General features: G+C 42.9%; 1 pseudogene; it reads right to left on the reverse strand.

The window, feature by feature from the left end:
* LOC119350780 overlaps window positions 1-244 on the reverse strand; it is a 39050-nt pseudogene extending 38806 nt beyond the window's left edge.
* Between the last annotated feature and the right edge of the window lie 11745 nt (window positions 245-11989).

Raw genomic sequence — 11989 nt, forward strand, 5'->3', positions numbered from 1 at the left:
GGCCCAGTCACGCCCCCAAGGACCTCGTTTAGCGCCGGTTTGGGCCAAATTCAGAGCCGGCGATCCCGCCCCGAACCCAAGCGCTTGGGTGTCGCCGGCCGAAGCAAAAAGTGGCGTTGGTCCGCTCTGTCGGCGAGAGGAGGCACTTTTCCCGCCATTTCCTCCCGCTTTCCCCCTCGGCTTCCCTCTCATTCTCCATTCCTCCCGCCAAACTCCGCCTCCTCCCTTCCAAGCTGCCCGCCATGCCGTCGAAGAAGTACGTGATGCTCCGCGCCGCGACGGATCCCACAACCACTGTCGTCGCCCAGCCGAAGCAAAGGAAGCCGAGGGCGCCGCCGTCCAAGCCCCCGGGCATGACCAACGCTGACCGGAAGGTGGATGTGCAGCGCCGGGAGGCCGTCACCGCCGATAGACGCAACAGGGCCAACAAGGCCAGGGAGAGGGCGGCGCACGCGGCTGCCGCAGCGGCAGCGGCGGAGCTGGTGGAGCGCGCGGCCGAACAAGCGGAGGTGGCTCGCGCGGCGATGATGAATCCACCCCGTGGGCACGACCCGCACGCCTCGAGCCAGCAAAGCGTCGGCTCTCCGGCCGGGTTCTCGTCGTCGCCACACCCATGGAGCACGCCGTCGCCGGGCTATGCCGATGGCGACGTCCACGGTGGTTTCAACCCCAACATCATCTTTCCCCATGGGCCCCGGTCCAGCGCACGCCATCACCCGCGTTTGCCGGCGTGCAGTACCCTCCGTACACGTACTCGCCGCCGGACTACGCAGCTTCACCGATGCTACCTCTCCGCCGCGGCCTTTACTCGCAAGCGTCGTCCTCGTCGCATCTTGTCGACGCCGACGCGACGGAGGCCGACATGGAAGACATCATCGCAGCCGGCTCGGCAGCCGCCGCCGCTTCCCCGGGTTTACTACCCAAGACGGCTCGATTGATCGCGGCGACATGGACGCCGAACTCGACTATGGCGAGGAAGAGCCGGATGAGGAGGAGGAGGAGGAGGAGGAGGAGGAGGAGCCGGCGCCGACGAGGAAAGGCAAGAAGAAGAAGAAGAAAGGGGCGGCCAAGACCGGCGAGCCGCGCATCAAGTGGGCGACCAAGGAAGATGAGTGCCTCGCCGAAGCGTGGAAGGTCGTCTGCCTCGACCCGATCACCGGCACGAACCAGAGCTTCGACACGTATTGGTACCGCATCAAGGCCGAGTTCAACGAGCGCAAGCTCGTCGACCCCTACTTCAAAGTCATCCACATGCAGCGGGGGTCGAAGGCGATGGCGAACCACTGGGGGCTTGATAAGTCCATTTTTGCATCATGCTTTTATATTGATATTTATTGCATTATGGGATGTTATTACACATTATTTCACACTACTTATGGCTATTCTCTCTTATTTTACAAGGTTTATCATGAAGAGGGAGAATGCCGGCAGCTGGGATTCTGGCTGGAAAAGGAGCAAATATTGGAAACCTATTCTGCATAGCTCCAAAAGACCTGCAACTTCATGAAAGTCATTTTTGGATTTAATAAGAATTATTGGGCAAAGAAAGTACCTGAGGGGGCCCACACCCTGGCCAGGAGGGTGGGGGCGCCCCCCTCCCTACTGGGTGCGCCCCCCTGTCTCCTGGGCCCCCTGGTGGCCCTCCGGTACCCATCTTCTGCTATATGAGGTCTTTTACCCTGAAAAAAATCATAAGCACGCTCACGAGACGAAACTCCACCACCACGAGGCGGAACCTTGGCGGAACCAATCTAGGGCTCCGGCGGAGCTGTTCTATCAGGGAAACTTCCCTCCGGGAGGGGGAAATCATCACCATCGTCATCACCAACGATCATCTCATCGGGAGGGCGTCAATCTCCATCAACATCTTCACCAGCACCATCTCCTCTCAAACCCTAGTTCATCTCTTGTACCAATCTTGTATCCAAACCACAAATTGGTACCTGTGGGTTGCTAATAGTGTTGATTACTCCTTGTAGTTGATGCTAATTGGTTTACTTGGTGGAAGATCATATGTTCAGATCCTTTATGCATATTAATAGCCCTCTGATTATGAACATGAATATGCTTTGTGAGTAGTTCCGTTTGTTCCTGAGGACATGGGTGAAGTCTTACTATTAGTAGTCATGTGAATTTGGTATTCGTTCGATATTTTGATGAGATGTATGTTGTCTCTCCTCTAGTGGTGTTATGTTAACGTCGACTACATGACACTTAACCATTATTTGGGCCTAGAGGAAGGCATTGGAAAGTAATAAGTAGATGATGGGTTGCTAGAGTGACAGAAGCTTAAACCCTAGTTTATGCGTTGCTTCGTAAGGGGCTGATTTGGATCCATTAGTTTCATGCTATGGTTAGGTTTACCTTAATACTTCTTTTGTAGTTGCGGATGCTTGCAATAGGGGTTAATCATAAGTGGGATGCTTGTCCAAGAAAGGGCAGTACCCAAGCACCGGTCCACCCACATATCAAATTATCAAAGTAACAAACGCGAATCATATGAGCGTGATGAAACTAGCTTGACGATAATTCCCATGTGTCCTCGGGAGCACTTTTCTCATTATAAGAAATTGTCCAGGCTTGTCCTTTGCTACAAAAAGGATTGGGCCACCTTGCTGCACCTTATTTACTTTCATTGCTTGTCACCCGTTACAAATTATCTTATCACAAAACTATCTATTACCTACAATTTCAGTGCTTGCAGAGAATACCTTACTGAAAACCGCTTGGCATTTCCTTCTGCTCCTCGTTGGGTTCGACACTCTTACTTACCGAAAGGACTACGATAGATCCCCTATACTTGTGGGTCATCAAGACTCTTTTCTGGCGCCGTTGTCGGGGAGTGAAGCGCCTTGGTGAGTGGAAATTGGTAAGGAAACATTTATATAGTGTGCTGAAATTTTCTGTCACTTGTTACTATGGAAACTAATCCTTTGAGGGGCTTGTTCGGGGCATCTTCGCCCCGACCAGTAGAGCAAAGAGTTGCTCCTCAACCTACTGAACCTACTGAAAATGTTCACGTCGAAATTCCTTCGGTTATGATAGAGAAACTGCTAGTTAATCCCTTTGCAGGAGATGGAACATTGCATCCCGGTTTACACCTTATCTTTGTGGATGAAGTTTGTGCATTATTTAAGCTTGCATGTATTCCCGATGATGTTGTCAAGAGGAAGGTCTTCCCTCTATCTTTGAGTGGAGACGCATTGACATGGTATAGGCTATGTGATGATACGGGATCTTGGAATTATAAACGATTGAAGTTGGAATTTCACCAGAAGTTCTATCCTATGCATCTTGTTCATCGTGATCGTAATTACATATATAACTTCTGGCCTCGCGAAGGAGAAAGCATCGCTCAAGCTTGGGAGAGGCTTAAGTCAATGTTATATTCATGCCCCAATCATGAGCTCTCAAGAGAAATGATTATTCAAAAAAATTATGCTCGGCTTTTTCTCAATGATCGCACCATGCTCGATACTTTCTGTGCTGGTTCTTATATGTTGAAGACTAATAAATTCAAGTGGGATTTATTGGAAAGAATTAAATGCAACTCTGAAGATTTGGGTTCCGACGATAGTAAGGAGTTAGGTATGACACCTAAGTTTGATTGTGTTAAATATTTTATGGATAGCGATGCTTTTCGTGGATTTAGCGCTAAATATGGACTTGACTCTGAGATAGTAGCTTCTTTCTATGAATCTTTTTCTACGCACGTTGATCTCCCTAAGGAGAAGTGGTTTAAATGTAATCCTCCCATTGAAGTAAAAGTAGTTGCACCTATTACATTTGAATAAAAGACTATCACTTATAATGATCCTATTGTTCCTACTACTTATGTTGAGAAACCACCTTTTCCTGTTAGAATAAAGGATCATGCCAAAGCTTCAACTATTGTGCGTAAGAGTAATACTGGAACTTACACACCTCCTGAGCAAATTAAAGTTGAACCTAGTATTGCTATGGTTAAAGATCTCTTGGATGATAATATAGATGGGCATGTTATTTATTTCTGTGGTGAAACTGCTAATATTGCTAAACCAGATGCTAAGATACATAGACCTGTTGTAGGCATGCCTGTTATTTCTGTTAAAATAGGAGATTGTTGTTATCATGGCTTATGTGATATGGGTGCTAGTGCTAGTGCAATACCTTTTTCCTTATATAATAAAATTATGCATGATATTGCACCTGCTGAGTTAGAAGAAATAGATGTTACAATTAAGCTTGCCAATACAGATACTATTTCACCAGTTGGGATTGTTAGAGATGTTGAAGTCTTGTGTGGGAAAGTTAAATACCCTACTGATTTCCTTGTTCCAGGTTCCCCATGATAACCCACAAGTATAGGGGATCGCAACAGTTTTCGAGGGTAGAGTATTCAACCCAAATTTGTTGATTCGACACAAGGGGAGCCAAAGAATATTCTCAAGTATTAGCAGCTGAGTTGTCAATTCAACCACACCTGGAAATTTAGTATCTGCAGCAAGGTGTTTAGTAGCAAAGTAATATGATAGTGGTGGTAATGGTAACAAAAGTAAAGACGGCAAAAGTAATGTTTTTGGTATTTTGTAGTGATTGTAACGGTAATAACGGAAAAGTAAATAAGCGAGAACCAGTATATGGAAAACTCGTAGGCACCGGATCAGTGATGGATAATTATGCCGGATGTGGTTCATCATGTAACAGTCATAACATAGGGTGACGCAGAACTAGCTCCAGTTCATCAATGTAATGTAGGCATGTGTTCCGAATATAGTCATACGTTCTTATGGAAAAGAACTTGCATGACATGTTTTGTCCTACCCTCCCGTGGCAGTGGGGTCCTATTGGAAACTAAGGGATATTAAGGCCTCCTTTTAATAGAGAACCGGAACAAAGCATTAGCACATAGTGAATACATGAACTCCTCAAACTATGGTCATCATCAGGAGTGGTTCCGATTATTGTCACTTCGGGGTTGTCGGATCATAACACATAGTAGGTGACTATAGACTTGCAAGATAGGATCAAGAACTCACATATATTCATGAAAACATAATAGGTTCAGATCTGAAATCATGGCACTCGGGCCCTAGTGACAAGCATTAAGCATAGCAAAGTCATAGCAACATCAATCTCAAAACATAATGGATACTAGGGATCAAACCCTAACAAAACTAACTCGATTACATGATAAATCTCATCCAACCCATCACCGTCCAGCAAGCCTACGATGGAATTACTCATGCACGGCGGTGAGCATCATGAAATTGGTGATGGAGGATGGTTGATGATGACGACGGCAACGAATCCCCCTCTCTGGAGCCCCGAACGGACTCCGGATCAGCCCTCCCGAGAGAGATTAGGGCTTGGCGGCGGCTCTGTATCGTAAAACGCGATGATTTCTTCTATCTGATTCTTTTCTCCCCGAAGGCCAATATATGGAGTTGGAGTTGGCGTCGGAGGGCCACCAGGGGGCCCATGAGGTAGGCGGGCGCGCCCAGGGGGGCGCCCCCCACCCTCATGGACAGGGTGTGGGCCCCCTGGTCTTCTTCTTTGGCGAGGATTTTTTATTAATTATCCTAAGACATTCCGTGGAGTTTCAGGTCGTTCCGAGAACTTTTATTTTCTGCACAAAAACAACACCATGGCAATTCTGCTGAAAACAGCGTCAGTCCGGGTTAGTTCCATTCAAATCACACAAGTTAGAGTCCAAAACAAGGGCAAAAGTGTTTGGAAAAGTAGATACGACAGAGACGTATCAACTCCCCCAAGCTTAAACCCTTGCTTGTCCTCAAGCAATTCAGTTGACAAACTGAAAGAGAAAAAGAAAAACTTTTACAAACTCTATTTGCTCTTGTTGTTGTAAACATGAAAAGCCAGCATTCAAGTTTCAGCAAATATTATGAACTAACCATACGCATAATAACACAAAGGTCTCACAATTACTCATATCAATAGCATAATCAGCTAGCGAGCTATAATAACAAAACTCGGATGACAACACTTTCTCAAAATAATCATAACATTATATAACGGAATGGTATCTTGCTAGCCCTTTCTGAGACCGCAAAACATAAATGCAGAGCACCTTCAAAGATCAAGGACTGACTAAATATTATAATTCATGGTAACAGAGATCCAGTCAAGTCATACCCAATATAAACCAATAATAATGAATGCAAACGACAGTGTGCTCTCCAGCAGGTGCTTTTTAGTAAGAAGGGTGATGACTCAACGTAAAAGTAAATAGATAGGCCCTTCGCAGAGGGAAGCAGGGATTTGTAGAGGTGCCAGAGCTCGGTTTTAAAATGGAGATTGAATAACATTTTGAGCGGCATACTTTTGCTGTCAACAGAACAACTATGAGATGACGATATCTTCCATGCTAAACAAATTATAGGCAGTTCCCAAACAGAATGGTAAATTTTATACTCCCCTTCCTCCACAAGCATCAATCCATGGCTTGCTCGAAACAACGAGTGCCTCCAACATTCAACGGGTCCCACGGGGAGTTTTGTTTGCAATTATTTTGATTTAGTTTGCATAAAGCATGGGACTGGGCATCCCGATGACCAGCCATTTTCTCGAGAATGAGGAGAGGAGTCCACTCCTCTTGAGAATAACCGCCTAACATGGAAGATAAGGATAGCCCTAGTTGAAACATGAGCTGCTCGAGCATACAAAACAAAATTTTATTTGAAGGTTTGGAGTTTGGCACATACAAATTTACTTGGAACGGCGGGTAAATACCGCATATAGGAAGGTATAGTGGACTCATATGGAACAACTTTGGGGTTTAAGGAGTTTGGATGCACAAGCAGTATTCCCGCTTAGTACAGGTGAAGGCTAGCAAAAGACTGGGAAGCGACCAACTGAGAGAGCGACAACAGTCGTAAACATGCATCAAAATTAATTTACACCGAATACAAGCATGAGTAGGATATAATCCACCATGAACATAAATATCATGAAGGCTATGTTGATTTGATTCAACTACATGCATGAACATGTGCCAAGTCTAGTCACTCAATTCATTTAAAGGAGGATACCATCCCATCATACCACATCATAATCATTCTAATAGCATGTTGGCATGCAAGGTAAACCATTATAACTCATAGCTAATCAAGCATGGCACAAGCAACTATAATCTCTAAATGTCAATGCGAATATGCTCACTTCATAATAGCTAACTCAGGAATGATGAATCATCATATTTACAAAAACAAGAGAGGTCGAGTTCGTACCGGCTTTTCTCATCCCAATAAGTCCATCATATATCATCATTATTGCCTTTCACTTGCACGACCGAACGATGTGAATAATAATAAGAGTGCACGTGCATTGGACTAAGCTGGAATCTGCAAGCATTCAATAACCAGGAGAAGACAAGTAATATGGGCTCTAAGTTAAATAAACAATCATGCATATAAGAGCCACTTCAACAATTTAATCATGGTCTTCTCCTACTGACCCCCAAAGAAAAGAAAAGGAAAACTATTTACACGGGAAAGCTCCCAACAAGCAAAAGAAGAACGGGAAATATTTTTGGGTTTTCCTTTTTAATTACTACAGCAAAGAAATAAAATACTACTAATTTTTTGGTTGTCTTAAGGTTTATAAACACACAAGAAGAAAGCAGGAAAAAGAAAATAAACTAGCATGGATATTACAGTGAAAGAGTATGAACGCCGACATCTAGCAATGAGTGTGTGTGAACATAAATGTAACGTCAGTGGGAGATACGTACTCCCCCAAGCTTAGGTTTTTAGCCTAAGTTGGTCTATTGCCAGGAATAGCCTGGTGGATACCCGTAAGTGAAGTTGGGGTCATACTGTGATGCAGCGGCTATAGCCTCCTGAGCCGCAGCGTAGCGTCGGGCTGCCTCAGCTCTTTTCTCGTACTCATCTGCCTCCTCTCTGGTAATAATATATCTTCCTTTTGTCTGCGAATCAAAGAAGACAGGAGCAGGAAGAGCAATATGGACAACATGCCGTTTGTTAAAGATTAGTCGATATTGGAAAGGTGGTTCAGTCCGCTCAACAAACTGGTGGGAAACCATAGAATCAAAATCCAAATAAGTAGAGGGTAACTCCGTATCACCCTCTCGAATGTCTATTTCAAGAAAATTAGCTAAGCGGGTTGCATAAATTCCTCCAAAGAAATCTTCGTTGTATCTGTTATGATGCAACCTACGAGCTACGATGGCTCCCATGTGATAAGATTGGTCTCCTAACACAGCACTTCTGAGAATGCTGAGATCAGAGGCACACAAGTGACATACTTCATCCTTAGCATTAATGCATCTACCTATAAAGAGAGCGAAATAATGTATAGCAGGGAAATGAATGCTCCCTAAAGTGGCTTGTGTTATATCTCTAGATTCCCCCACAGTTATTTTAGCAAGAAAGTCTCTATATTCAGATTTAGGGGGATCCCTGACATTACCCCATGATGGAAGCTTGCAAGCAGAAGTGAAATCCTCTAAGTCCATGGTATAAGATTTGTCATAAAGGTCAAACATGACTGAAGGAGAATTACGCGAAGATGAAAACTCAAACCTCCTCACAAATGAACTTGTGAGATCATGATACTGGGGGCATTTGTCATCTTCAAAGTACTCAAGACCGGCATTGCGCAAATATGCGCTAAATTCTTCTTTGATTCCCACTTGATTCATAAAATTTTCCGAAGGCCATTCACAGGGCCTAACAGGAGCATCTCTTGGTGGTTCCTCGTCAGCATCACGTATGGCAAGCCTGGGACCTTGTTTCCTTGAAGGGCCACCTTGGAACATCCTCCTAAACATATCATTTCCTCTGAAAAACTTCTGAAATTTTTAGTAACTTCAAATAAAAGTGAACCAACTTCAATAAAATTGATAGCAACAACTCCTGCAAATGCCTAGAGCCTATATAAAGCATTGGAACTACTTGGAACCATATAAATTTGACATGCAAGCACAAGAACATGGTCACCTATGTAGCACAAATTTGCAATGAATAAAGCACTAGAACAAAAACTAATTGGACCAATGGAGGAGTCACATACCAAGGAACAATCTCCCCAAGCAGTTTTGCGAGAGGTGCTTTGAGCAAGGAGATCAAAAATCACAGCAACGGGGGCTAGAACTCGTGCTTGAGTTGGTTTTTCGTGTTTGTGTGAGGCAGACGAAGAAGATGGGTGCAAGAATAAGTGGAGGAGGGCCACCGTGGGCCCACGAGGCAGGGGGTAGGGCACGTCCTCCACCCTCGTGGCCAGGTGGCAGCTCCCCCCGCGGTGATTTTTGCACAGTAAATTCTTAAATATTCCCGAAAAAATCATATTAAATTGGCATGGAATTCTGAGGACTTTTATTTTCGGGATATTTTTATATTGCACGGATAAGTTAGGAAACAGACAGAGAAATACTATTTTACTTTATTTCTACTAAATAACAGAAAATATAAAGAGGGTACAAAAGGTTGTGCTTCTAGTTTCGTCCATCTCATGTTCATCAAAAAGAATCCACTAACAAGGCTGATCAAGTCTTGTTAACGAGTTCATTCCGATTAACACAGAACCGGAGAAATTTCAAATAGCACTAAGTTACCTCAACGGGGATATGAAAATCCCCAACAATAAGAATATCATACTTTTTCTTGACAGTAGGGAGAGGAAATTCAAACCCTCCAAATATAATCGATGGAATTTTTCCAATAGAGTTGATACTGTGGACCTGAGGTTGTTTCCTCGGAAAGTGTACTGTGCGCTCATTGCCATTAACATGAAAAGTGACATTGTCTTTGTTGCAATCAATAACAGCCCCTGCAGTATTAAGGAAAGGTCTTCCAAGAATAATAGACATACTATCATCCTCGGGAATATCAAGAATAACAAAGTCCGTTAAAATAGTAACGTTTGCAACCACAACAGGCACATCCTCAAAAATACCGACAAGTATAGCAGTTGATTTATCAGCCATTTGCAAAGATATTTCAGTAGGTGTCAACTTATTCAAGTCAAGTCTACGATATAAAGAGAGAGGCATAACACTAACATCGGCTCCAAGATCACACAAAGTAGTTTTAACATAATTTCTCTTAATGGAGCATGGTATAGTAGGTACTCCGGGATCTCCAAGTTTCTTTGGTATTCCACCCTTCAAAGTATAATTAGCAAGCATGGTGGAAATTTCAGCTTCAGGTATCTTTCTTTTATTAGAAATAATATCCTTCATATACTTAGAATAAGGATTTGTTTTGAGAACATCAGTTAATCGCATACGCAAAAACATAGGTCTAATCATTTCAGCAAAGTGCTCAAAATCCTCATCATCCTTTTTCTTGGATGGTTTCGGAGGAAAAGGCATGGGTTTTTGAACCCATGGTTCCCTTTCTTTACCATGTTTCCTAACAACGAAGTCTCTTTTATCATAACGCTGATTCCTTGATTGTGGGTTATCAAGATCAACAGCGGGTTCAGCTTCTACATCATTATCATTACTAGGTTGAGTATCAACATGAACATTATCATTAACATTATCACTAGGTTCATGTTCATCTCATCTGATTGTGTTTCAGCATCAGAAATAGAAATATCATTTGGATTCTCAGGTCGTTCAGCAATAGGTTCACTAGAAGTTTGCAACGTCCTATCATTTTTCTTTTTCTTCTTTCTAGAAGAACTAGGCACATCAATATCATTTCTCTAAGAATCTTGCTCGATTCTCTCAGGGTGGCCTTCAGGATACAAAGGTTCCTGAGTCATTCTAACAGTTCTAGTAGCCACTCTAACAGCATAATCATTTTTCTTACTATTCATTTCATAAAGCACTTCTTTTTGAGCTTTAAGTACTTGTTCTACTAGAGTGGTAACCATAGAAGCATGTTTGCTAACAATTTTAAGTTCACCTCTAATATCGGTCATATAATCACCCAAGCGTTTAATCATATAAGCATCTTGTTTTAATTGTCTACCAAAGTAAGCATTAAAATCATCTTGCTTAAACATAAAGTTATCAAACTCATCCAAGCACTGACTAGCAATTCTAGTAGGAGGGACTTCAGCTTTATCATATCTATAGAGAGAATTTACCTTTACTACCTGTGTCGGGATATCGGGAGGTTCTTCAGTAAATAAGTAATTGAGATCATATACTTCTTCAACAGGCGGTAAATTAAGACCGTGTATTTCTTCAATAGGAGGTAAATTCTTAACATCTTCAGCTTTAATACCTTTTTCTTTCATAGATTTCTTTGCCTCTTGCATATCTTCAGGACTGAGAAATAGAACACCTCTCTTCTTCGGAGTTGGTTTAGTAATAGGCTCAATAATTGGCTCAGAAATTGGCTCAGGAGCTGGCTCGGGAGGTGCCCAATTATTTTCATTTGTCAACATATTTTTCAATAGAATTTCAGCTTCATCCGGTGTTCTTTCCCTGAAAAGAGAACCAGTACAACTATCCAGGTAATCTCTGGAAGCATCGGTTAGTCCATTATCAAAGATATCAAGTATTTCAGGTTTCTTAAGAGGACGATCAGGCAAAGCATTAAGTAACTTGAGAAGCCTCCCCCAAGCTTGTGGGAGACTCTCTTCTTCAATTTGCACAAAGTTATATATTTCCCTCAAGGCTGCTTGTTTCTTATGAGCAGGGAAATATTTAGCAGAAAAGTAATAAATCATATCCTGGGGACTTTGCACACAACCAGGATCAAGAGAATTAAACCATATCTTAGCATCACCCTTTAATGAGAACGGAAATATTTTGAGTAAATAAAGGTAGCTCGATCTCTCATTATTAGTAAACAGGGCAGCTATATCATTCAACTTAGTAAGATGTGCCACAACAGTTTCAGATTCATAGCCATAGAAAGGATCAGATTCAACCAAAGTAATTATATCTGGATCAATAGAAAAATCATAATAATCCTTATCGGGAACACAATTAGGTGAAGTAGCAAAAGCAGGGTCAGGTCTCATTCTATCTCTAAAAGATTGTTTACTCCATTTAACTAGCAACCTCTTA

Source organism: Triticum dicoccoides, chromosome 1B, assembly GCF_002162155.2.
Source record: "Triticum dicoccoides isolate Atlit2015 ecotype Zavitan chromosome 1B, WEW_v2.0, whole genome shotgun sequence".
Taxonomy (NCBI): Eukaryota; Viridiplantae; Streptophyta; class Magnoliopsida; order Poales; family Poaceae; genus Triticum; species Triticum dicoccoides.